This window comes from Carassius carassius, chromosome 37 (genome assembly GCF_963082965.1).
Source record: "Carassius carassius chromosome 37, fCarCar2.1, whole genome shotgun sequence".
Classification (NCBI taxonomy): domain Eukaryota; kingdom Metazoa; phylum Chordata; class Actinopteri; order Cypriniformes; family Cyprinidae; genus Carassius; species Carassius carassius.
Window position 1 is genome coordinate 104,634 of NC_081791.1, and position 25,873 is coordinate 130,506.

The 25,873-nt window shown below is 48.6% G+C and overlaps 8 non-coding genes and 2 pseudogenes across 8 annotated transcripts; all 10 read right to left on the minus strand.

Moving 5' to 3' along the window:
- Positions 1-2,077: 2,077 nt before the first annotated feature.
- Positions 2,078-2,241, minus strand: LOC132118723 (U1 spliceosomal RNA). The gene has a single exon (XR_009425951.1). It is a non-coding gene; the product is annotated as a U1 spliceosomal RNA (small nuclear RNA).
- A 352-nt stretch (positions 2,242-2,593) lies between these two features.
- Positions 2,594-2,767, minus strand: LOC132118822 (U2 spliceosomal RNA; annotated as a pseudogene).
- Positions 2,768-11,789: 9,022 nt separating this feature from the next.
- LOC132118725 (U1 spliceosomal RNA) lies at positions 11,790-11,953 on the minus strand. The gene has a single exon (XR_009425953.1). It is a non-coding gene; the product is annotated as a U1 spliceosomal RNA (small nuclear RNA).
- A 352-nt stretch (positions 11,954-12,305) lies between these two features.
- LOC132118795 (U2 spliceosomal RNA) lies at positions 12,306-12,496 on the minus strand. The gene has a single exon (XR_009426015.1). It is a non-coding gene; the product is annotated as a U2 spliceosomal RNA (small nuclear RNA).
- Positions 12,497-14,217: 1,721 nt separating this feature from the next.
- On the minus strand, positions 14,218-14,381 carry LOC132118734 (U1 spliceosomal RNA). Its single transcript, XR_009425962.1, has one exon. It is a non-coding gene; the product is annotated as a U1 spliceosomal RNA (small nuclear RNA).
- A 1,416-nt stretch (positions 14,382-15,797) lies between these two features.
- On the minus strand, positions 15,798-15,961 carry LOC132118718 (U1 spliceosomal RNA). Its single transcript, XR_009425946.1, has one exon. It is a non-coding gene; the product is annotated as a U1 spliceosomal RNA (small nuclear RNA).
- Positions 15,962-16,313: 352 nt separating this feature from the next.
- On the minus strand, positions 16,314-16,504 carry LOC132118796 (U2 spliceosomal RNA). The gene has a single exon (XR_009426016.1). It is a non-coding gene; the product is annotated as a U2 spliceosomal RNA (small nuclear RNA).
- Positions 16,505-18,212: 1,708 nt separating this feature from the next.
- Positions 18,213-18,376, minus strand: LOC132118744 (U1 spliceosomal RNA). Its single transcript, XR_009425971.1, has one exon. It is a non-coding gene; the product is annotated as a U1 spliceosomal RNA (small nuclear RNA).
- Positions 18,377-18,728: 352 nt separating this feature from the next.
- Positions 18,729-18,903, minus strand: LOC132118834 (U2 spliceosomal RNA; annotated as a pseudogene).
- Positions 18,904-25,616: 6,713 nt separating this feature from the next.
- Positions 25,617-25,780, minus strand: LOC132118895 (U1 spliceosomal RNA). Its single transcript, XR_009426062.1, has one exon. It is a non-coding gene; the product is annotated as a U1 spliceosomal RNA (small nuclear RNA).
- Between the last annotated feature and the right edge of the window lie 93 nt (positions 25,781-25,873).

The window sequence follows — 25,873 nt, forward strand, 5'->3', positions numbered from 1 at the left end:
GCGCTGCGACAGGCCACTAGGTGGCGCTGTAAGCGGAAAAATAAGAAAATTGAAATGTAAAAGGACCATCAAACAAAGATGGAAACACCTGAAACGCTGTGTGATGGTAGTACCCTCCCCCGTCTGCAACGTCAACGGGCCTCGCCCCGATCGGCCTGACGCTGGCTCTGCGGCGACAGAGAGTACGGCATCGCTCGTAACTCCCAAACGGTTCGTCGCAGAGCCACGTGCCTTATGTCATCGGAATCCTTGGCTCGAGCCGAACGAGATGCAGGTCTCAGATTGGCTCGTCGCTCTGACGAAATTTTCGGGTATTTGGGATTTTGTCGAAAACCTTCTTTTGCAAACTAGCGGCAGGTATTTGGCCCAGTCCCACCCAGATCAGCACAGAATGCTTCTCTGGAGTCTGACTGTCAATAATCGTCCAAAAAAAGTGGAAATTTCCATTCACCTTGGCGAGGGGACCTCAAAACGTGCCAAGGTGGTGTGGCCGAGGTGGCTCAAATGGCTATAACTCCAGGAAGGAGTGAGATCCCTTCACCCAAATCGGCACACCTGTGCAGGGGCTCAGTCAGCGGTCAGGTGTAAAAGGGCGCTGCGACAGGCCACTAGGTGGCGCTGTAAGCGGAAAAATAAGAAAATTGAAATGTAAAAGGACCATCAAACAAAGATGGAAACACCTGAAACGCTGTGTGATGGTAGTACCCTCCCCCGTCTGCAACGTCACCGGGCCTCGCCCCGATCGGCCTGACGCTGGCTCTGCGGCGACAGAGAGTACGGCATCGCTCGTAACTCCCAAACGGTTCATCGCAGAGCCACGTGCCTTATGTCATCGGAATCCTTGGCTCGAGCCGAACGAGATGCAGGTCTCAGATTGGCTCGTCGCTCTGACGAAATTTTCGGGTATTTGGGATTTTGTCGAAAACCTTCTTTTGCAAACTAGCGGCAGGTATTTGGCCCAGTCCCACCCAGATCAGCACAGAATGCTTCTCTGGAGTCTGACTGTCAATAATCGTCCAAAAAAAGTGGAAATTTCCATTCACCTTGGCGAGGGGACCTCAAAACGTGCCAAGGTGGTGTGGCCGAGGTGGCTCAAATGGCTATAACTCCAGGAAGGAGTGAGATCCCTTCACCCAAATCGGCACACCTGTGCAGGGGCTCAGTCAGCGGTCAGGTGTAAAAGGGCGCTGCGACAGGCCACTAGGTGGCGCTGTAAGCGGAAAAATAAGAAAATTGAAATGTAAAAGGACCATCAAACAAAGATGGAAACACCTGAAACGCTGTGTGATGGTAGTACCCTCCCCCGTCTGCAACGTCACCGGGCCTCGCCCCGATCGGCCTGACGCTGGCTCTGCGGCGACAGAGAGTACGGCATCGCTCGTAACTCCCAAACGGTTCGTCGCAGAGCCACGTGCCTTATGTCATCGGAATCCTTGGCTCGAGCCGAACGAGATGCAGGTCTCAGATTGGCTCGTCGCTCTGACAAAATTTTCGGGTATTTGGGATTTTGTCGAAAACCTTCTTTTGCAAACTAGCGGCAGGTATTTGGCCCAGTCCCACCCAGATCAGCACAGAATGCTTCTCTGGAGTCTGACTGTCAATAATCATCCAAAAAAAGTGGAAATGTCCATTCACCTTGGCGAGGGGACCTCAAAACGTGCCAAGGTGGTGTGGCCGAGGTGGCTCAAATGGCTATAACTCCAGGAAGGAGTGAGATCCCTTCACCCAAATCGGCACACCTGTGCAGGGGCTCAGTCAGCGGTCAGGTGTAAAAGGGCGCTGCAACAGGCCACTAGGTGGCGCTGTAAGCGGAAAAAAACTAATATGATTTGAAAAAGCACAACGAAAAACAAACATGGAGACAGCTACAGCTAGGCTGCAGTCAATCCAATCGACTTGCAAAGTGAGGTCTGTGCAAAATTCGAACTAAACCACACACCAGGGACCGATATTTCAAGAGCGTAAGTGATTTTGTTTCATGAGCTCAAAACACATACCCAGCATGTGGCAGGACTCATCATTCTGAAACTGAAAAGTAACTGAGATAGATCTTTCTGCTTTGTTTCACCAGTTAATTCAAGGGAGAGCGCGAACGCAGTCCCCCACTACCATAAATTATGCAGTCGAGATTCCCACATTTGGGGAATTCGCAGGGGTCAGCATGGCCGTAGTGCAATGGACAAGCCTCGCCCTAGGTGAACCGCCTTCTTGATCATGGTGTCTCCCCTGCCAGGTAAGTATGAAGACCCAAGCAGCCAGCCAGAGGTACAATTTGCGTCTCTACCATCCTCACCAACGGTTAGCCCTCCGTAAACCCCAACAAAGGAAGGATGGGCGACTTCCATTACTGGCCTGGAAACTGCTTCCCAACGCTGGTTTTAGTTGACTCCCTTTAACCAAACACACCGAATTCGATACATCACCTCGTCAGTGAAAGTCTCCGAGACCTCAGGTGGGAGCATCGTTAGTGGAAGAGTCCAACACCTCAGGGGGGTGCCTCAGAAGTGAGTCCGCAATAAACCACAGGACCTGCAAAGGCAGACCTCATTACTTGCTCTGCTATTCGTCACAATAAATGGCATTCCCGAAAAAGGGAAAGCACACCGTTCCTGGAGACACTGCAATACCAGGCCGATGCTTGGAATGGACGGAGCAAGCCCCGGCTCCAGCTCCGTGATCTAAAAATCCATTTAATATGTAGTCCCCGGATGGGGGACGTATCAGATATTAAACTGATAAGAACAGATTTTTCTTTCGAAAAAGTTTTATTGTCACCATTTACATTTTTTCCATTTGCATTTTTACTTTCACACACATTTTTTTTTTTTTTTCAAGCACACATTAAAACAAGCCATATAATATATAATAAATACACATGGTAAAATGAAAGAAACAATCATTGTTAAAAAAAATTGATTAAACCACAGTGTTTTGCTTGTTTTTAAAAGTCCATATTTGAGGTGTGTTTAAAAGGTGCGATCGGTTTCAAAAGTAAAATACAAATTTAAAAAAGCAAACAAGCCTCATATGCATGTTAATAAAACCAATTTCATTAATAAAACACAATAAAAATCAATTTATAGGATAAAAACCAAATAAAAAAAAACATCTGTTGTGCAAGACCGGGGGTGAGTCCTTATCAAGTCGGTCTTCACCCCACTCTCCAGAACAGGGACATGAGATGCTGCTTTACAGGCTCAGCGGAGATCCCCTCTCCTCCGGCCCGCTGGCCCGCTGTTCCCGTAGCCAGAATGGTGAGGGTGCATCTACGGGCAGCCAGGGTCGGTGCCTGCCGGGACCCTCTCTGTGCGGCCCCGGCCCCCCCGTCCGAATATCGTCGTCCGGTACCCCTGCAGCATTGATGTTACCTTTAGCTCGCATGCATGGAGGGTTACCGTAACGCGTTTCCCCACCAGCAGGTTTCTGGTGGCCCAGATGGCATCCTTGATGACGTTGAGGGTGAGCCAGAGCGAGGTGAATTCCTGTGCTGTCATGTCCTTCAAGCCCCGGCCCACCCCAAGGATGGCGAGCTGGTACCCGAACTGGGCCCCACCTGCTGGTAGGCACGGGAAATACAAGGGGCCGGTCTTGGCCCACAGGTCCCGCGCAGCACCGCACTCCCAGAGTAGGTGGTGGACGGTCTCCGGGGAATTGCAGCCGGACCGAGGGCAGATGGGGTTTTTGGCCATGCCTCTGGAGTGCATAACCGCCCTGACCGGGAGGATCTCATGAGCCACCATCCATGATAAATCCTTGTGCCTGTTCTGGAGAGCGGGGTGAGCAGCGTTCCTCCAAACTTGTTTGGCCTCACCTAGTGTGAGGCCTGGAACTGGACTCACCGGTTCCCGGTCCTGCACAACAGAAATGAGAGACTTGTGTTTAGTTAAAATGGTGACATCTTCACTCTCTAAAAGATATTTCTTTAAAAATTTTTTTATAAAACTGTACTCTTTAGGCAAGTTAAAAGACACTGGGGTTTTCAAGTCTACTGGTAAAATTTTCAATGTTCTTAGGTAAGACCCCATCCAAAATCGCACCATTGCAGCCGTCTTGTTTTCTTTGGATGGGGTCATGGCATAACTAATGTGCAGGGCGGTGAAGCGGCTGCCTAAAAACAGGTGGGGGTCTGGGAGGCCTTTTCCACCGTTCTCTGGCCTTTTCTTGATGGTCTCCCTCTTCAGGCGCTCCCACTTGGACCCCCACAGGAAATAAAACACCGCCCTCTCCAGTCTCACCAGGAACCGCCGAGGTGGGCTAAAAACAGAACAGACAAGTAAAATCAGAGGTAAAATCACAGATTTAAAAATTAAAATTTTACCTTCAATTGTCAACTGTCTTAGTCCCCAAAACCCCAGTCTTTTCCTAGCTTTCCCTAGCAAGTCAGTCCAGTTGTCTCGTCCACCTCCGTCTTTATCAAATTTAACGCCTAAAATCTTAAAATCATTGTCTTTAAAAACCAAATCAAGTCCTCCTGTGTCCGCGTCTCCCCACGGCCCGAAGAGCTGGGCCTCGGACTTGTTTCTATTGAGTTTGGCGCCCGAGGCCCGACCGTACCAGTCAGTCAAGTCCAGTGCTCTTCGTATGGATAAAAGGTCCGTGGCTAAAAGAGTTACGTCGTCCATGTATAAAGCACAGGTCGCCGTCAGTCCACCCGTCCCAGGAACGTCCAGTCCTTTGATCCATTTGTCCCTTCTCAAGATCTGTGCCAGTGGCTCAATGCAAGCCACATACAGAAGAGGAGATAAAGGACATCCCTGACGGACACCACTGTGTATGTTCACAGCTTTGGAAAGATGCCCATTTATTAGAATTTTGCTGACTATTCCCTTGTACAGCAGTCCCACCCAGGCTATAAACCTCTCTGGAAACCCCATTTTCTCCAGTACCTGGAAGAGGTACTGGTGCGAGACTCGATCAAATGCTTTTTCAAAATCTAAATTTAGGACTACTAGCCGAATATTTCTGTCTCTCGCGTAACAGATGGCGTCTCTAATCAGCACTAGGTTGTCTGTTATCTTTCTTCCGGGCACAGCAGAAGCTTGATCCGGGTGGATCACGTCCTCTAAAACAGTCGACATGCGTGTCGCTAAAATCTTACTAAAAAGTTTACCATCAAAATTTAAAAGCGTGATTGGTCTCCAATTTTTTAAGTCAGTCCTGTCCCCTTTTTTGTACAGTAAAGACACTATCCCTATCCTAAAACTGTCGGGTAGTCTGTCAAGAGTCTCAAAGTTGTTAAAAACAGCCAATAATTCATGTGCTAAAATATCCCAAAAAGTAAGATAAAACTCTAGGGGAAGTCCATCTGCTCCTGGGGACTTCCCCTTTTTAAAACCTTTAAGAGCTTTATGTAATTCTAAAATATTAAAATCTTGGGATAAAAACTTATTTTGGCCATTAACATTCTTGACTAAAAAATTTAAAACTTCCCTTGCCGTATCGTCGTGTACATCTTTTTTACAATACAAATCCTCATAAAATCCCTCTACATTTTTTAAAATCTCTTCTGTTGTGTTTGCATCCCTCCCTCCTACCTTAACACTGGTTATTGCCCCTCCCCTTGTTATTATCTTTTTAAAAAAGTAACTTGTACACTTTTCACCTTCCTCTATTTCTCTTTCTTTGCTTCTTAAAATAACACCTTTACTTTGGATACGAGATAAAACTGACATTTCTTTTTTTACATCTGTTATTTCTTGGCTAAAATCAAAACCATTATTTAAAAGATTAAAATATCTTTGTAATCTTTTTTGCAACCCCATCATGCATCTCTTTTCCCTATTCTTTTTATCTTTCCCTACCTTCCTAAAAAACTGTCTTGTCCGGTCCTTTACCATTTCCCACCACTGTGCACGTGTCTCATAAAAGTCTTGGAGGGTCTGCCATTGGCTGAACTGCTCCCTATATTCTCTAACCACTTCTTCATCCACCAATAGGGAACAGTTCAGCTTCCACATCCCTCCTCCTACCGTCACACCCGGGGAAAGTGAAAGGGTGCAAGACAGCATCATGTGATCAGAAAAAAAGAGAGGGGTCAATGTTGCATCGGTTGGCGGGCAGTCCCTTGTAAAAACATAGTCAATTCGAGAGGCTCTGGCGCCATCACCACTGAACCAGGTGAAGCCCTCCTCTCTTTGATGCAGTTGTTTAAAACAGTCAACTAACTTAAAATCCTTGACTAAATTTTGTAATAAAACCGATGTCTTATCGACCTTAAAATCTTCTCCTACTCTCTTCCTATCTGTTTTTGATAAAACACAGTTAAAATCCCCTGCTACTATTAGGGGAGCCCTGCCTAACATGTGGGGCTGCAGGTCTTCTAAAAGCTCATACCTGTCATTTTTTTCTGTAAAACCATACACGTTAAGAACCTTAAAATCTCTCCCTAAAAAAGTCAGGTTTGCTAAAAGAGCCCGCCCTTCCCTCACCACAGTGCTATCCTTCACCGTGATGTTTGAATTTTTTATTAAAATAGCGACACCATCATTCTTGTTGAAGTTAGAGCCACTCCATATTGAGGGCCCCATGGTCCACATCTCCTCCAACTTCCTGTGGTTACTTAAAAAGGGCAGAGCACACTCTTGCAGTAAAAACAAATCTGACTTAAAAGACTTTAAAAGGGATAAAATGCTCTGTGCTCGCAAGGTGGACCTCACACTTCTTACATTTATGGTAGAGATAGTGAGGGCCATGAGCAGTATGGTTAAAACAGTATGAGACATTTAAACAGAAGACTAAAAGACTACAAAAATATGCTTAAAATCATGTTTTATCTTGTTTCACCTGCTCTTCCTTTCTCCCAGATGAACTGGGGCCCGGAGAGCAGGTGCTCGACACATCGGGTGCTACAGAGAAACCCTCTTGTAACTCCCTAGGCGACGATGTTCTTAGCTTGATGTGCAAAAAGGAAACCTCATTTGGGGATTCTAGGGGCCACATACGTTCTTGATCTTCCAAATCGGAACTATCAAGCCGCTGTGCTGCCCTAGCTTTTTTCTCCTCTGTTTCCACCAGAGGAGATCCCGCAGGTCTTTTTTGCACTTGAGCATTTGGGAGTGAACACTCAAATTCACTCCCACTGGATTCCTGCACCAAATCTGACACCGTTTCTAGGGAAGAGCTTGTTTCTTCCTCGCTCACTTCTCCTTCCGTGACTTTTTCCAGTTCAATATCTGACTCCGCCCCTGTGGCCGCCCCACTTCCTCCTTCCTGCCCAATCCCTGAGGCCGGCTGGGGATTTGAAATTCCCGCCAAAACCTCAGGGACCGCCTCCTCTTTCCTTTGTTCATTCGTTTGTTGCCCATGTGGGGCGGCCATTTTGAGCTTGTTGGCAAAACTTTTAGGGCAGTCTCTGTAGAGATGGTTTGTTTCTCCACAAAGATTACACCGTCTGCCATTGGTACAATCATCAAAACTGTGACCAATTTCTCTACACTTCCCACATATTAACTCTTGGCATGCTTCAGCGAGATGACCAAACCTGCAACACTTCCTGCAGAGTTTGGGCATTCCTTGATAATGTATGTAGCCTCTGTTCTCTCCGAGCACAATCATGGAAGGCAGATGTTTCAGGCCCTGGTAGCCCCCAGCGTCTTCCCATTGTTTAATGGGAATTCGCCAGGAGCATGTCCAAATGCCATCTTCATCCAACACTTTGACAGGCTGGCCTCGAACAGTGCAAAATCTACCCAACCAAACACAAATATCATCTCCAGTCACTGTTTCATTGAACATCCTGACAATCACAGTTTTAAGTGTGTTATCCGAAAGTTTCTCGACAGTGAACATGGAGAACTGGGCTTTAACTGAATCAAACCTTTGCCAAAAGTCATTAAGCAGGGAAGCGGTTTTAAAACTGACATCAAATCCTTTGTTCAAGGGCAGAGTCATCAAACAATTCAGGTCGTCAGATCTAAAAGCTAAGGTCTTTTGGATCAGCTTCCTTGAAAAGTCCATACGGGACATTCCAAGGAGCTTCCCCTCAACCTGCCTGAATAAAAAACGCACGCTGTGGTGCCTCCGCACGCCGGCACGGGCAGCCGACATGATGGAGGCACCAACAGCCTTAAAACTTAAAACAACAATAAATACAACAATAAATAACCAAATAAATAATTAAAAGACCTTACCTTAAAACTTGTTGGAGCCCGAAGCAGCAGAATTCAATGTACCTCTCGAAGTTGTGTGACTCAAGATATAAAAAGATCTCAAGTCAGGAAACCTCCAAGAGGCGATCGCAGTCTCAACCGTCCGACAAGATACGTGATCTTAGCCAAAAGGCCGAGAAGCGATGTTGATTTGATGCAGCGGGGAAGAAGCCGGACACGACGATGCCCATCTCGGCTTTGGTAAGTCTGGGAGACCTGAAAAGCTGTGTGATGGTAGTACCCTCCCCCGTCTGCAACGTCACCGGGCCTCGCCCCGATCGGCCTGACGCTGGCTCTGCAGCGACAGAGAGTACGGCATCGCTCGTAATTCCCAAACGGTTCGTCACAAAGCCACGTGCCTTATGTCATCGGAATCCTTGGCTGAGCCGAACGAGATGCAGGTCTCAGATTGGCTCGTCGCTCTGACGAAATTTTCGGGTATTTGGGATTTTGTCGAAAACCGTCTTTTGCAAACTAGCGGCAGGTATTTGGCCCAGTCTCACCCAGATCAGCACAGAATGCTTCTCTGGAGTCTGACTGTCAATAATCATCCAAAAAAAGTGGAAATTTCCATTCACCTTGGCGAGGGGACCTCAAAACGTGCCAAGGTGGTGTGGCCGAGGTGGCTCAAATGGCTATAACTCCAGGACGGAGTGAGATCCCTTCACCCAAATCGGCACACCTGTGCAGGGGCTCAGTCAGCGGTCAGGTGTAAAAGGGCGCTGCGACAGGCCACTAGGTGGTGCTGTAAGCGGAAAAATAAGAAAAATGAAATGTAAAAGGACCATCAAACAAAGATGGAAACACCTGAAAAGCTGTGTGATGGTAGTACCCTCCCCCGTCTGCAACGTCACCGGGCCTCGCCCCGATCGGCCTGACGCTGGCTCTGCAGCGACAGAGAGTACGGCATCGCTCGTAATTCCCAAACGGTTCGTCACAAAGCCACGTGCCTTATGTCATCAGGTGTAAAAGGGCGCTGCGACAGGCCACTAGGTGGCGCTGTAAGCGGAAAAATAAGAAAAATGAAATGTAAAAGGACCATCAAACAAAGATGGAAACACCTGAAACGCTGTGTGATGGTAGTACCCTCCCCCGTCTGCAACGTCACCGGGCCTCGCCCCGATCGGCCTGACGCTGGCTCTGCGGCGACAGAGAGTACGGCATCGCTCGTAACTCCCAAACGGTTCGTCGCAGAGCCACGTGCCTTATGTCATCGGAATCCTTGGCTCGAGCCGAACGAGATGCAGGTCTCAGATTGGCTCGTCGCTCTGACGAAATTTTCGGGTATTTTGGATTTTTTCGAAAACCTTCTTTTGCAAACTAGCGGCAGGTATTTGGCCCAGTCCCACCCAGATCAGCACAGAATGCTTCTCTGGAGTCTGACTGTCAATAATCGTCCAAAAAAAGTGGAAATTTCCATTCACCTTGGCGAGGGGACCTCAAAACGTGCCAAGGTGGTGTGGCCGAGGTGGCTCAAATGGCTATAACTCCAGGAAGGAGTGAGATCCCTTCACCCAAATCGGCACACCTGTGCAGGGGCTCAGTCAGCGGTCAGGTGTAAAAGGGCGCTGCGACAGGCCACTAGGTGGCGCTGTAAGCGGAAAAATAAGAAAATTGAAATGTAAAAGGACCATCAAACAAAGATGGAAACACCTGAAACGCTGTGTGATGGTAGTACCCTCCCCCGTCTGCAACGTCAACGGGCCTCGCCCCGATCGGCCTGACGCTGGCTCTGCGGCGACAGAGAGTACGGCATCGCTCGTAACTCCCAAACGGTTCGTCGCAGAGCCACGTGCCTTATGTCATCGGAATCCTTGGCTCGAGCCGAACGAGATGCAGGTCTCAGATTGGCTCGTCGCTCTGACGAAATTTTCGGGTATTTGGGATTTTGTCGAAAACCTTCTTTTGCAAACTAGCGGCAGGTATTTGGCCCAGTCCCACCCAGATCAGCACAGAATGCTTCTCTGGAGTCTGACTGTCAATAATCGTCCAAAAAAAGTGGAAATTTCCATTCACCTTGGCGAGGGGACCTCAAAACGTGCCAAGGTGGTGTGGCCGAGGTGGCTCAAATGGCTATAACTCCAGGAAGGAGTGAGATCCCTTCACCCAAATCGGCACACCTGTGCAGGGGCTCAGTCAGCGGTCAGGTGTAAAAGGGCGCTGCGACAGGCCACTAGGTGGCGCTGTAAGCGGAAAAATAAGAAAATTGAAATGTAAAAGGACCATCAAACAAAGATGGAAACACCTGAAACGCTGTGTGATGGTAGTACCCTCCCCCGTCTGCAACGTCACCGGGCCTCGCCCCGATCGGCCTGACGCTGGCTCTGCGGCGACAGAGAGTACGGCATCGCTCGTAACTCCCAAACGGTTCATCGCAGAGCCACGTGCCTTATGTCATCGGAATCCTTGGCTCGAGCCGAACGAGATGCAGGTCTCAGATTGGCTCGTCGCTCTGACGAAATTTTCGGGTATTTGGGATTTTGTCGAAAACCTTCTTTTGCAAACTAGCGGCAGGTATTTGGCCCAGTCCCACCCAGATCAGCACAGAATGCTTCTCTGGAGTCTGACTGTCAATAATCGTCCAAAAAAAGTGGAAATTTCCATTCACCTTGGCGAGGGGACCTCAAAACGTGCCAAGGTGGTGTGGCCGAGGTGGCTCAAATGGCTATAACTCCAGGAAGGAGTGAGATCCCTTCACCCAAATCGGCACACCTGTGCAGGGGCTCAGTCAGCGGTCAGGTGTAAAAGGGCGCTGCGACAGGCCACTAGGTGGCGCTGTAAGCGGAAAAATAAGAAAATTGAAATGTAAAAGGACCATCAAACAAAGATGGAAACACCTGAAACGCTGTGTGATGGTAGTACCCTCCCCCGTCTGCAACGTCACCGGGCCTCGCCCCGATCGGCCTGACGCTGGCTCTGCGGCGACAGAGAGTACGGCATCGCTCGTAACTCCCAAACGGTTCGTCGCAGAGCCACGTGCCTTATGTCATCGGAATCCTTGGCTCGAGCCGAACGAGATGCAGGTCTCAGATTGGCTCGTCGCTCTGACAAAATTTTCGGGTATTTGGGATTTTGTCGAAAACCTTCTTTTGCAAACTAGCGGCAGGTATTTGGCCCAGTCCCACCCAGATCAGCACAGAATGCTTCTCTGGAGTCTGACTGTCAATAATCATCCAAAAAAAGTGGAAATGTCCATTCACCTTGGCGAGGGGACCTCAAAACGTGCCAAGGTGGTGTGGCCGAGGTGGCTCAAATGGCTATAACTCCAGGAAGGAGTGAGATCCCTTCACCCAAATCGGCACACCTGTGCAGGGGCTCAGTCAGCGGTCAGGTGTAAAAGGGCGCTGCAACAGGCCACTAGGTGGCGCTGTAAGCGGAAAAAAACTAATATGATTTGAAAAAGCACAACGAAAAACAAACATGGAGACAGCTACAGCTAGGCTGCAGTCAATCCAATCGACTTGCAAAGTGAGGTCTGTGCAAAATTCGAACTAAACCACACACCAGGGACCGATATTTCAAGAGCGTAAGTGATTTTGTTTCATGAGCTCAAAACACATACCCAGCATGTGGCAGGACTCATCATTCTGAAACTGAAAAGTAACTGAGATAGATCTTTCTGCTTTGTTTCACCAGTTAATTCAAGGGAGAGCGCGAACGCAGTCCCCCACTACCATAAATTATGCAGTCGAGATTCCCACATTTGGGGAATTCGCAGGGGTCAGCATGGCCGTAGTGCAATGGACAAGCCTCGCCCTAGGTGAACCGCCTTCTTGATCATGGTGTCTCCCCTGCCAGGTAAGTATGAAGACCCAAGCAGCCAGCCAGAGGTACAATTTGCGTCTCTACCATCCTCACCAACGGTTAGCCCTCCGTAAACCCCAACAAAGGAAGGATGGGCGACTTCCATTACTGGCCTGGAAACTGCTTCCCAACGCTGGTTTTAGTTGACTCCCTTTAACCAAACACACCGAATTCGATACATCACCTCGTCAGTGAAAGTCTCCGAGACCTCAGGTGGGAGCATCGTTAGTGGAAGAGTCCAACACCTCAGGGGGGTGCCTCAGAAGTGAGTCCGCAATAAACCACAGGACCTGCAAAGGCAGACCTCATTACTTGCTCTGCTATTCGTCACAATAAATGGCATTCCCGAAAAAGGGAAAGCACACCGTTCCTGGAGACACTGCAATACCAGGCCGATGCTTGGAATGGACGGAGCAAGCCCCGGCTCCAGCTCCGTGATCTAAAAATCCATTTAATATGTAGTCCCCGGATGGGGGACGTATCAGATATTAAACTGATAAGAACAGATACTACACTTGATCTTAGCCAAAAGGCCGAGAAGCGATGTTGATTTGATGCAGCGGGGAAGAAGCCGGACACGACGATGCCCATCTCGGCTTTGGTAAGTCTGGGAGACCTGAAAAGCTGTGTGATGGTAGTACCCTCCCCCGTCTGCAACGTCACCGGGCCTCGCCCCGATCGGCCTGACGCTGGCTCTGCAGCGACAGAGAGTACGGCATCGCTCGTAATTCCCAAACGGTTCGTCACAAAGCCACGTGCCTTATGTCATCGGAATCCTTGGCTGAGCCGAACGAGATGCAGGTCTCAGATTGGCTCGTCGCTCTGACGAAATTTTCGGGTATTTGGGATTTTGTCGAAAACCGTCTTTTGCAAACTAGCGGCAGGTATTTGGCCCAGTCTCACCCAGATCAGCACAGAATGCTTCTCTGGAGTCTGACTGTCAATAATCATCCAAAAAAAGTGGAAATTTCCATTCACCTTGGCGAGGGGACCTCAAAACGTGCCAAGGTGGTGTGGCCGAGGTGGCTCAAATGGCTATAACTCCAGGACGGAGTGAGATCCCTTCACCCAAATCGGCACACCTGTGCAGGGGCTCAGTCAGCGGTCAGGTGTAAAAGGGCGCTGCGACAGGCCACTAGGTGGTGCTGTAAGCGGAAAAATAAGAAAAATGAAATGTAAAAGGACCATCAAACAAAGATGGAAACACCTGAAAAGCTGTGTGATGGTAGTACCCTCCCCCGTCTGCAACGTCACCGGGCCTCGCCCCGATCGGCCTGACGCTGGCTCTGCAGCGACAGAGAGTACGGCATCGCTCGTAATTCCCAAACGGTTCGTCACAAAGCCACGTGCCTTATGTCATCAGGTGTAAAAGGGCGCTGCGACAGGCCACTAGGTGGCGCTGTAAGCGGAAAAATAAGAAAAATGAAATGTAAAAGGACCATCAAACAAAGATGGAAACACCTGAAACGCTGTGTGATGGTAGTACCCTCCCCCGTCTGCAACGTCACCGGGCCTCGCCCCGATCGGCCTGACGCTGGCTCTGCGGCGACAGAGAGTACGGCATCGCTCGTAACTCCCAAACGGTTCGTCGCAAAGCCACGTGCCTTATCTCATCGGAATCCTTGGCTCGAGCCGAACGAGATGCAGGTCTCAGATTGGCTCGTCGCTCTGACGAAATTTTCGGGTATTTGGGATTTTGTCGAAAACCTTCTTTTGCAAACTAGCGGCAGGTATTTGGCCCAGTCCCACCCAGATCAGCACAGCATGCTTCTCTGGAGTCTGACTGTCAATAATCATCCAAAAAAAGTGGAAATTTCCATTCACCTTGGCGAGGGGACCTCAAAACGTGCCAAGGTGGTGTGGCCGAGGTGGCTCAAATGGCTATAACTCCAGGAAGGAGTGAGATCCCTTCACCCAAATCGGCACACCTGTGCAGGGGCTCAGTCAGCGGTCAGGTGTAAAAGGGCGCTGCAACAGGCCACTAGGTGGCGCTGTAAGCGGAAAAAAACTAATATGATTTGAAAAAGCACAACGAAAAACAAACATGGAGACAGCTACAGCTAGGCTGCAGTCAATCCAATCGACTTGCAAAGTGAGGTCTTTGCAAAATTCGAACTAAACCACACACCAGGGACCGATATTTCAAGAGCGTAAGTGATTTTGTTTCATGAGCTCAAAACACATACCCAGCATGTGGCAGGACTCATCATTCTGAAACTGAAAAGTAACTGAGATAGATCTTTCTGCTTTGTTTCACCAGTTAATTCAGGGGAGAGCGCGAACGCAGTCCCCCACTACCATAAATAATGCAGTCGAGATTCCCACATTTGGGGAATTCGCAGGGATCAGCATGGCCGTAGTGCAATGGACAAGCCTCGCCCTGGGTGAACCGCCTTCTTGATCATGGTGTCTCCCCTGCCAGGTAAGTATGAAGACCCAAGCAGCCAGCCAGAGGTACAATTTGCGTCTCTACCATCCTCACCAACGGTTAGCCCTCCGTAAACCCCAACAAAGGAAGGATGGGCGACTTCCATTACTGGCCTGGAAACTGCTTCCCAACGCTGGTTTTAGTTGACTCCCTTTAACCAAACACACCGAATTCGATACATCACCTCGTCAGTGAAAGTCTCCGAGACCTCAGGTGGGAGCATCGTTAGTGGAAGAGTCCAACACCTCAGGGGGGTGCCTCAGAAGTGAGTCCGCAATAAACCACAGGACCTGCAAAGGCAGACCTCATTACTTGCTCTGCTATTCGTCACAATAAATGGCGACTGTCAATAATCATCCAAAAAAAGTGGAAATTTCCATTCACCTTGGCGAGGGGACCTCAAAACGTGCCAAGGTGGTGTGGCCGAGGTGGCTCAAATGGCTATAACTCAAGGAAGGAGTGAGATCCCTTCACCCAAATCGGCACACCTGTGCAGGGGCTCAGTCAGCGGTCAGGTGTAAAAGGGCGCTGCGACAGGCCACTAGGTGGCGCTGTAAGCGGAAAAATAAGAAAAATGAAATGTAAAAGGACCATCAAACAAAGATGGAAACACCTGAAACGCTGTGTGATGGTAGTACCCTCCCCCGTCTGCAACGTCACCGGGCCTCGCCCCGATCGGCCTGACGCTGGCTCTGCGGCGACAGAGAGTACAGCATCGCTCGTAACTCCCAAACGGATCGTCGCAAAGCCACGTGCCTTATCTCATCGGAATCCTTGGCTCGAGCCGAACGAGATGCAGGTCTCAGATTGGCTCGTCGCTCTGACAAAATTTTCGGGTATTTGGGATTTTGTCGAAAACCTTCTTTTGCAAACTAGCGGCAGGTATTTGGCCCAGTCCCACCCAGATCAGCACAGAATGCTTCTCTGGAGTCTGACTGTCAATAATCATCCAAAAAAAGTGGAAATGTCCATTCACCTTGGCGAGGGGACCTCAAAACGTGCCAAGGTGGTGTGGCCGAGGTGGCTCAAATGGCTATAACTCCAGGAAGGAGTGAGATCCCTTCACCCAAATCGGCACACCTGTGCAGGGGCTCAGTCAGCGGTCAGGTGTAAAAGGGCGCTGCAACAGGCCACTAGGTGGCGCTGTAAGCGGAAAAAAACTAATATGATTTGAAAAAGCACAACGAAAAACAAACATGGAGACAGCTACAGCTAGGCTGCAGTCAATCCAATCGATTTGCAAAGTGAGGTCTGTGCAAAATTCGAACTAAACCACACACCAGGGACCGATATTTCAAGAGCGTAAGTGATTTTGTTTCATGAGCTCAAAACACATACCCAGCATGTGGCAGGACTCATCATTCTGAAACTGAAAAGTAACTGAGATAGATCTTTCTGCTTTGTTTCACCAGTTAATTCAGGGGAGAGCGCGAACGCAGTCCCCCACTACCATAAATTATGCAGTCGAGATTCCCACATTTGGGGAATTCGCAGGGGTCAGCATGGCCGTAGTGCAATGGACAAGCCTCGCCCTAGGTGAACCGCCTTCTTGATCATGGTGTCTCCCCTGCCAGGTAAGTATGAAGACCCAAGCAGCCAGCCAGAGGTACAATTTGCGTCTCTACCATCCTCACCAACGGTTAGCCCTCCGTAAACCCCAACAAAGGAAGGATGGGCGACTTCCATTACTGGCCTGGAAACTGCTTCCCAACGCTGGTTTTAGTTGACTCCCTTTAACCAAACACACCGAATTCGATACATCACCTCGTCAGTGAAAGTCTCCGAGACCTCAGGTGGGAGCATCGTTAGTGGAAGAGTCCAACACCTCAGGGGGGTGCCTCAGAAGTGAGTCCGCAATAAACCACAGGACCTGCAAAGGCAGACCTCATTACTTGCTCTGCTATTCGTCACAATAAATGGCATTCCCGAAAAAGGGAAAGCACACCGTTCCTGGAGACACTGCAATACCAGGCCGATGCTTGGAATGGACGGAGCAAGCCCCGGCTCCAGCTCCGTGATCTAAAAATCCATTTAATATGTAGTCCCCGGATGGGGGACGTATCAGATATTAAACTGATAAGAACAGATACTACACTTGATCTTAGCCAAAAGGCCGAGAAGCGATGTTGATTTGATGCAGCGGGGAAGAAGCCGGACACGACGATGCCCATCTCGGCTTTGGTAAGTCTGGGAGACCTGAAAAGCTGTGTGATGGTAGTACCCTCCCCCGTCTGCAACGTCACCGGGCCTCGCCCCGATCGGCCTGACGCTGGCTCTGCAGCGACAGAGAGTACGGCATCGCTCGTAATTCCCAAACGGTTCGTCACAAAGCCACGTGCCTTATGTCATCGGAATCCTTGGCTCGAGCCGAACGAGATGCAGGTCTCAGATTGGCTCGTCGCTCTGACGAAATTTTCGGGTATTTGGGATTTTGTCGAAAACCGTCTTTTGCAAACTAGCGGCAGGTATTTGGCCCAGTCTCACCCAGATCAGCACAGAATGCTTCTCTGGAGTCTGACTGTCAATAATCATCCAAAAAAAGTGGAAATTTCCATTCACCTTGGCGAGGGGACCTCAAAACGTGCCAAGGTGGTGTGGCCGAGGTGGCTCAAATGGCTATAACTCCAGGACGGAGTGAGATCCCTTCACCCAAATCGGCACACCTGTGCAGGGGCTCAGTCAGCGGTCAGGTGTAAAAGGGCGCTGCGACAGGCCACTAGGTGGTGCTGTAAGCGGAAAAATAAGAAAAATGAAATGTAAAAGGACCATCAAACAAAGATGGAAACACCTGAAAAGCTGTGTGATGGTAGTACCCTCCCCCGTCTGCAACGTCACCGGGCCTCGCCCCGATCGGCCTGACGCTGGCTCTGCAGCGACAGAGAGTACGGCATCGCTCGTAATTCCCAAACGGTTCGTCACAAAGCCACGTGCCTTATGTCATCAGGTGTAAAAGGGCGCTGCGACAGGCCACTAGGTGGCGCTGTAAGCGGAAAAATAAGAAAAATGAAATGTAAAAGGACCATCAAACAAAGATGGAAACACCTGAAACGCTGTGTGATGGTAGTACCCTCCCCCGTCTGCAACGTCACCGGGCCTCGCCCCGATCGGCCTGACGCTGGCTCTGCGGCGACAGAGAGTACGGCATCGCTCGTAACTCCCAAACGGTTCGTCGCAAAGCCACGTGCCTTATCTCATCGGAATCCTTGGCTCGAGCCGAACGAGATGCAGGTCTCAGATTGGCTCGTCGCTCTGACGAAATTTTCGGGTATTTGGGATTTTGTCGAAAACCTTCTTTTGCAAACTAGCGGCAGGTATTTGGCCCAGTCCCACCCAGATCAGCACAGCATGCTTCTCTGGAGTCTGACTGTCAATAATCATCCAAAAAAAGTGGAAATTTCCATTCACCTTGGCGAGGGGACCTCAAAACGTGCCAAGGTGGCTCAAATGGCTATAACTCCAGGAAGGAGTGAGATCCCTTCACCCAAATCGGCACACCTGTGCAGGGGCTCAGTCAGCAGTCAGGTGTAAAAGGGCGCTGCAACAGGCCACTAGGTGGCGCTGTAAGCGGAAAAAAACTAATATGATTTGAAAAAGCACAACGAAAAACAAACATGGAGACAGCTACAGCTAGGCTGCAGTCAATCCAATCGACTTGCAAAGTGAGGTCTTTGCAAAATTCGAACTAAACCACACACCAGGGACCGATATTTCAAGAGCGTAAGTGATTTTGTTTCATGAGCTCAAAACACATACCCAGCATGTGGCAGGACTCATCATTCTGAAACTGAAAAGTAACTGAGATAGATCTTTCTGCTTTGTTTCACCAGTTAATTCAGGGGAGAGCGCGAACGCAGTCCCCCACTACCATAAATAATGCAGTCGAGATTCCCACATTTGGGGAATTCGCAGGGATCAGCATGGCCGTAGTGCAATGGACAAGCCTCGCCCTGGGTGAACCGCCTTCTTGATCATGGTGTCTCCCCTGCCAGGTGAGTATGAAGACCCAAGCAGCCAGCCAGAGGTACAATTTGCGTCTCTACCATCCTCACCAACGGTTAGCCCTCCGTAAACCCCAACAAAGGAAGGATGGGCGACTTCCATTACTGGCCTGGAAACTGCTTCCCAACGCTGGTTTTAGTTGACTCCCTTTAACCAAACACACCGAATTCGATACATCACCTCGTCAGTGAAAGTCTCCGAGACCTCAGGTGGGAGCATCGTTAGTGGAAGAGTCCAACACCTCAGGGGGGTGCCTCAGAAGTGAGTCCGCAATAAACCACAGGACCTGCAAAGGCAGACCTCATTACTTGCTCTGCTATTCGTCACAATAAATGGCATTCCCGAAAAAGGGAAAGCACACCGTTCCTGGAGACACTGCAATACCAGGCCGATGCTTGGAATGGACGGAGCAAGCCCCGGCTCCAGCTCCGTGATCTAAAAATCCATTTAATATGTAGTCCCCGGATGGGGGACGTATCAGATATTAAACTGATAAGAACAGATTTTTTCTTTCGAAAAAGTTTTATTGTCACCATTTACATTTTTTCCATTTGCATTTTTACTTTCACACACATTTTTTTTTTTTTCAAGCACACATTAAAACAAGCCATATAATATATAATAAATACACATGGTAAAATGAAAGAAACAATCATTGTTAAAAAAAATTGATTAAACCACAGTGTTTTGCTTGTTTTTAAAAGTCCATATTTGAGGTGTGTTTAAAAGGTGCGATCGGTTTCAAAAGTAAAATACAAATTTAAAAAAGCAAACAAGCCTCATATGCATGTTAATAAAACCAATTTCATTAATAAAACACAATAAAAACCAATTTATAGGATAAAAACCACATAAAAAAAAAACATCTGTTGTGCAAGACCGGGGGTGAGTCCTTATCAAGTCGGTCTTCACCCCACTCTCCAGAACAGGGACATGAGATGCTGCTTTACAGGCTCAGCGGAGATCCCCTCTCCTCCGGCCCGCTGGCCCGCTGTTCCCGTAGCCAGAATGGTGAGGGTGCATCTACGGGCAGCCAGGGTCGGTGCCTGCCGGGACCCTCTCTGTGCGGCCCCGGCCCCCCCGTCCGAATATCGTCGTCCGGTACCCCTGCAGCATTGATGTTACCTTTAGCTCGCATGCATGGAGGGTTACCGTAACGCGTTTCCCCACCAGCAGGTTTCTGGTGGCCCAGATGGCATCCTTGATGACGTTGAGGGTGAGCCAGAGCGAGGTGAATTCCTGTGCTGTCATGTCCTTCAAGCCCCGGCCCACCCCAAGGATGGCGAGCTGGTACCCGAACTGGGCCCCACCTGCTGGTAGGCACGGGAAATACAAGGGGCCGGTCTTGGCCCACAGGTCCCGCGCAGCACCGCACTCCCAGAGTAGGTGGTGGACGGTCTCCGGGGAATTGCAGCCGGACCGAGGGCAGATGGGGTTTTTGGCCATGCCTCTGGAGTGCATAACCGCCCTGACCGGGAGGATCTCATGAGCCACCATCCATGATAAATCCTTGTGCCTGTTCTGGAGAGCGGGGTGAGCAGCGTTCCTCCAAACTTGTTTGGCCTCACCTAGTGTGAGGCCTGGAACTGGACTCACCGGTTCCCGGTCCTGCACAACAGAAATGAGAGACTTGTGTTTAGTTAAAATGGTGACATCTTCACTCTCTAAAAGATATTTCTTTAAAAAATTTTTTATAAAACTGTACTCTTTAGGCAAGTTAAAAGACACTGGGGTTTTCAAGTCTACTGGTAAAATTTTCAATGTTCTTAGGTAAGACCCCATCCAAAATCGCACCATTGCAGCCGTCTTGTTTTCTTTGGATGGGGTCATGGCATAACTAATGTGCAGGGCGGTGAAGCGGCTGCCTAAAAACAGGTGGGGGTCTGGGAGGCCTTTTCCACCGTTCTCTGGCCTTTTCTTGATGGTCTCCCTCTTCAGGCGCTCCCACTTGGACCCCCACAGGAAATAAAACACCGCCCTCTCCAGTCTCACCAGGAACCGCCGAGGGGGGCTAAAAACAGAACAGACAAGTAAAATCAGAGGTAAAATCACAGATTTAAAAATTAAAATTTTACCTTCAATTGTCAACTGTCTTAGTCCCCAAAACCCCAGTCTTTTCCTAGCTTTCCCTAGCAAGTCAGTCCAGTTGTCTCGTCCACCTCCGTCTTTATCAAATTTAACGCCTAAAATCTTAAAATCATTGTCTTTAAAAACCAAATCAAGTCCTCCTGTGTCCGCGTCTCCCCACGGCCCGAAGAGCTGGGCCTCGGACTTGTTTCTATTGAGTTTGGCGCCCGAGGCCCGACCGTACCAGTCAGTCAAGTCCAGTGCTCTTCGTATGGATAAAAGGTCCGTGGCTAAAAGAGTTACGTCGTCCATGTATAAAGCACAGGTCGCCGTCAGTCCACCCGTCCCAGGAACGTCCAGTCCTTTGATATTTCGAATATTTCTGTCTCTCGCGTAACAGATGGCGTCTCTAATCAGCACTAGGTTGTCTGTTATCTTTCTTCCGGGCACAGCAGAAGCTTGATCCGGGTGGATCACGTCCTCTAAAACAGTCGACATGCGTGTCGCTAAAATCTTACTAAAAAGTTTACCATCGAAATTTAAAAGCGTGATTGGTCTCCAATTTTTTAAGTCAGTCCTGTCCCCTTTTTTGTACAGTAAAGACACTATCCCTATCCTAAAACTGTCGGGTAGTCTGTCAAGAGTCTCAAAGTTGTTAAAAACAGCCAATAATTCATGTGCTAAAATATCCCAAAAAGTAAGATAAAACTCTAGGGGAAGTCCATCTGCTCCTGGGGACTTCCCCTTTTTAAAACCTTTAAGAGCTTTATGTAATTCTAAAATATTAAAATCTTGGGATAAAAACTTATTTTGGCCATTAACATTCTTGACTAAAAAATTTAAAACTTCCCTTGCCGTATCGTCGTGTACATCTTTTTTACAATACAAATCCTCATAAAATCCCTCTACATTTTTTAAAATCTCTTCTGTTGTGTTTGCATCCCTCCCTCCTACCTTAACACTGGTTATTGCCCCTCCCCTTGTTATTATCTTTTTAAAAAAGTAACTTGTACACTTTTCACCTTCCTCTATTTCTCTTTCTTTGCTTCTTAAAATAACACCTTTACTTTGGATACGAGATAAAACTGACATTTCTTTTTTTACATCTGTTATTTCTTGGCTAAAATCAAAACCATTATTTAAAAGATTAAAATATCTTTGTAATCTTTTTTGCAACCCCATCATGCATCTCTTTTCCCTATTCTTTTTATCTTTCCCTACCTTCCTAAAAAACTGTCTTGTCCGGTCCTTTACCATTTCCCACCACTGTGCACGTGTCTCATAAAAGTCTTGGAGGGTCTGCCATTGGCTGAACTGCTCCCTATATTCTCTAACCACTTCTTCATCCACCAATAGGGAACAGTTCAGCTTCCACATCCCTCCTCCTACCGTCACACCCGGGGAAAGTGAAAGGGTGCAAGACAGCATCATGTGATCAGAAAAAAAGAGAGGGGTCAATGTTGCATCGGTTGGCGGGCAGTCCCTTGTAAAAACATAGTCAATTCGAGAGGCTCTGGCGCCATCACCACTGAACCAGGTGAAGCCCTCCTCTCTTTGATGCAGTTGTTTAAAACAGTCAACTAACTTAAAATCCTTGACTAAATTTTGTAATAAAACCGATGTCTTATCGACCTTAAAATCTTCTCCTACTCTCTTCCTATCTGTTTTGGTAAAACACAGTTAAAATCCCCTGCTACTATTAGGGGAGCCCTGCCTAACATGTGGGGCTGCAGGTCTTCTAAAAGCTCATACCTGTCATTTTTTTCTGTAAAACCATACACGTTAAGAACCTTAAAATCTCTCCCTAAAAAAGTCAGGTTTGCTAAAAGAGCCCGCCCTTCCCTCACCACAGTGCTATCCTTCACCGTGATGTTTGAATTTTTTATTAAAATAGCGACACCATCATTCTTGTTGAAGTTAGAGCCACTCCATATTGAGGGCCCCATGGTCCACATCTCCTCCAACTTCCTGTGGTTACTTAAAAAGGGCAGAGCACACTCTTGCAGTAAAAACAAATCTGACTTAAAAGACTTTAAAAGGGATAAAATGCTCTGTGCTCGCAAGGTGGACCTCACACTTCTTACATTTATGGTAGAGATAGTGAGGGCCATGAGCAGTATGGTTAAAACAGTATGAGACATTTAAACAGAAGACTAAAAGACTACAAAAATATGCTTAAAATCATGTTTTATCTTGTTTCACCTGCTCTTCCTTTCTCCCAGATGAACTGGGGCCCGGAGAGCAGGTGCTCGACACATCGGGTGCTACAGAGAAACCCTCTTGTAACTCCCTAGGCGACGATGTTCTTAGCTTGATGTGCAAAAAGGAAACCTCATTTGGGGATTCTAGGGGCCACATACGTTCTTGATCTTCCAAATCGGAACTATCAAGCCGCTGTGCTGCCCTAGCTTTTTTCTCCTCTGTTTCCACCAGAGGAGATCCCGCAGGTCTTTTTTGCACTTGAGCATTTGGGAGTGAACACTCAAATTCACTCCCACTGGATTCCTGCACCAAATCTGACACCGTTTCTAGGGAAGAGCTTGTTTCTTCCTCGCTCACTTCTCCTTCCGTGACTTTTTCCAGTTCAATATCTGACTCCGCCCCTGTGGCCGCCCCACTTCCTCCTTCCTGCCCAATCCCTGAGGCCGGCTGGGGATTTGAAATTCCCGCCAAAACCTCAGGGACCGCCTCCTCTTTCCTTTGTTCATTCGTTTGTTGCCCATGTGGGGCGGCCATTTTGAGCTTGTTGGCAAAACTTTTAGGGCAGTCTCTGTAGAGATGGTTTGTTTCTCCACAAAGATTACACCGTCTGCCATTGGTACAATCATCAAAACTGTGACCAATTTCTCTACACTTCCCACATATTAACTCTTGGCATGCTTCAGCGAGATGACCAAACCTGCAACACTTCCTGCAGAGTTTGGGCATTCCTTGATAATGTATGTAGCCTCTGTTCTCTCCGAGCACAATCATGGAAGGCAGATGTTTCAGGCCCTGGTAGCCCCCAGCGTCTTCCCATTGTTTAATGGGAATTCGCCAGGAGCATGTCCAAATGCCATCTTCATCCAACACTTTGACAGGCTGGCCTCGAACAGTGCAAAATCTACCCAACCAAACACAAATATCATCTCCAGTCACTGTTTCATTGAACATCCTGACAATCACAGTTTTAAGTGTGTTATCCGAAAGTTTCTCGACAGTGAACATGGAGAACTGGGCTTTAACTGAATCAAACCTTTGCCAAAAGTCATTAAGCAGGGAAGCGGTTTTAAAACTGACATCAAATCCTTTGTTCAAGGGCAGAGTCATCAAACAATTCAGGTCGTCAGATCTAAAAGCTAAGGTCTTTTGGATCAGCTTCCTTGAAAAGTCCATACGGGACATTCCAAGGAGCTTCCCCTCAACCTGCCTGAATAAAAAACGCACGCTGTGGTGCCTCCGCACGCCGACACGGGCAGCCGACATGATGGAGGCACCAACAGCCTTAAAACAACAATAAATACAACAATAAATAACCAAATAAATAATTAAAAGACCTTACCTTAAAACTTGTTGGAGCCCGAAGCAGCAGAATTCAATGTACCTCTCGAAGTTGTGTGACTCAAGATATAAAAAGATCTCAAGTCAGGAAACCTCCAAGAGGCGATCGCAGTCTCAACCGTCCGACAAGATACGTGATCTTAGCCAAAAGGCCGAGAAGCGATGTTGATTTGATGCAGCGGGGAAGAAGCCGGACACGACGATGCCCATCTCGGCTTTGGTAAGTCTGGGAGACCTGAAAAGCTGTGTGATGGTAGTACCCTCCCCCGTCTGCAACGTCACCGGGCCTCGCCCCGATCGGCCTGACGCTGGCTCTGCAGCGACAGAGAGTACGGCATCGCTCGTAATTCCCAAACGGTTCGTCACAAAGCCACGTGCCTTATGTCATCGGAATCCTTGGCTCGAGCCGAACGAGATGCAGGTCTCAGATTGGCTCGTCGCTCTGACGAAATTTTCGGGTATTTGGGATTTTGTCGAAAACCTTCTTTTGCAAACTAGCGGCAGGTATTTGGCCCAGTCCCACCCAGATCAGCACAGAATGCTTCTCTGGAGTCTGACTGTCAATAATCATCCAAAAAAAGTGGAAATTTCCATTCACCTTGGCGAGGGGACCTCAAAACGTGCCAAGGTGTTGTGGCCGAGTTGGCTCAAATGGCTATAACTCCAGGAAGGAGTGAGATCCCTTCACCCAAATCGGCACACCTGTGCAGGGGCTCAGTCAGCGGTCAGGTGTAAAAGGGCGCTGCGACAGGCCACTAGGTGGCGCTGTAAGTGGAAAAATAAGAAAACAGAAATGTAAAAGGACCATCAAACAAAGATGGAAACACCTGAAACACTGTGTGATGGTAGTACCCTCCCCCGTCTGCAACGTCACCGGGCCTCGCCCCGATCGGCCTGACGCTGGCTCTGCGGCGACAGAGAGTACGGCATCGCTCGCAACTCCCAAACGGTTCGTCGCAAAGCCACGTGCCTTATGTCATCGGAATCCTTGGCTCGAGCCGAACGAGATGCAGGTCTCAGATTGGCTTGTCGCTCTGACGAAATTTTCGGGTATTTGGGATTTTGTCGAAAACCTTCTTTTGCAAACTAGCGGCAGGTATTTGGCCCAGTCCCACCCAGATCAGCACAGAATGCTTCTCTGGAGTCTGACTGTCAATAATCATCCAAAAAAAGTGGAAATTTCCATTCACCTTGGCGAGGGGACCTCAAAACGTGCCAAGGTGGTGTGGCCGAGGTGGCTCAAATGGCTATAACTCCAGGAAGGAGTGAGATCCCTTCACCCAAATCGGCACACCTGTGCAGGGGCTCAGTCAGCGGTCAGGTGTAAAAGGGCGCTGCAACAGGCCACTAGGTGGCGCTGTAAGCGGAAAAAACTAATATGATTTGAAAAAGCACAACGAAAAACAAACATGGAGACAGCTACAGCTAGGCTGCAGTCAATCCAATCGACTTGCAAAGTGAGGTCTGTGCAAAATTCGAACTAAACCACACACCAGGGACCGATATTTCAAGAGCGTAAGTGATTTTGTTTCATGAGCTCAAAACACATACCCAGCATGTGGCAGGACTCATCATTCTGAAACTGATAAGTAACTGAGATAGAGCTCTCTGCTATGTTTCACCAGTTAATTCAGGGGAGAGCGCGAACGCAGTCCCCCACTACCATAAATTATGCAGTCGAGATTCCCACATTTGGGGAATTCGCAGGGGTCAGCATGGCCGTAGTGCAATGGACAAGCCTCGCCCTGGGTGAACCGCCTTCTTGATCATGGTGTCTCCCCTGCCAGGTAAGTATGAAGACCCAAGCAGCCAGCCAGAGGTACAATTTGCGTCTCTACCATCCTCACCAACGGTTAGCCCTCCGTAAACCCCAACAAAGGAAGGATGG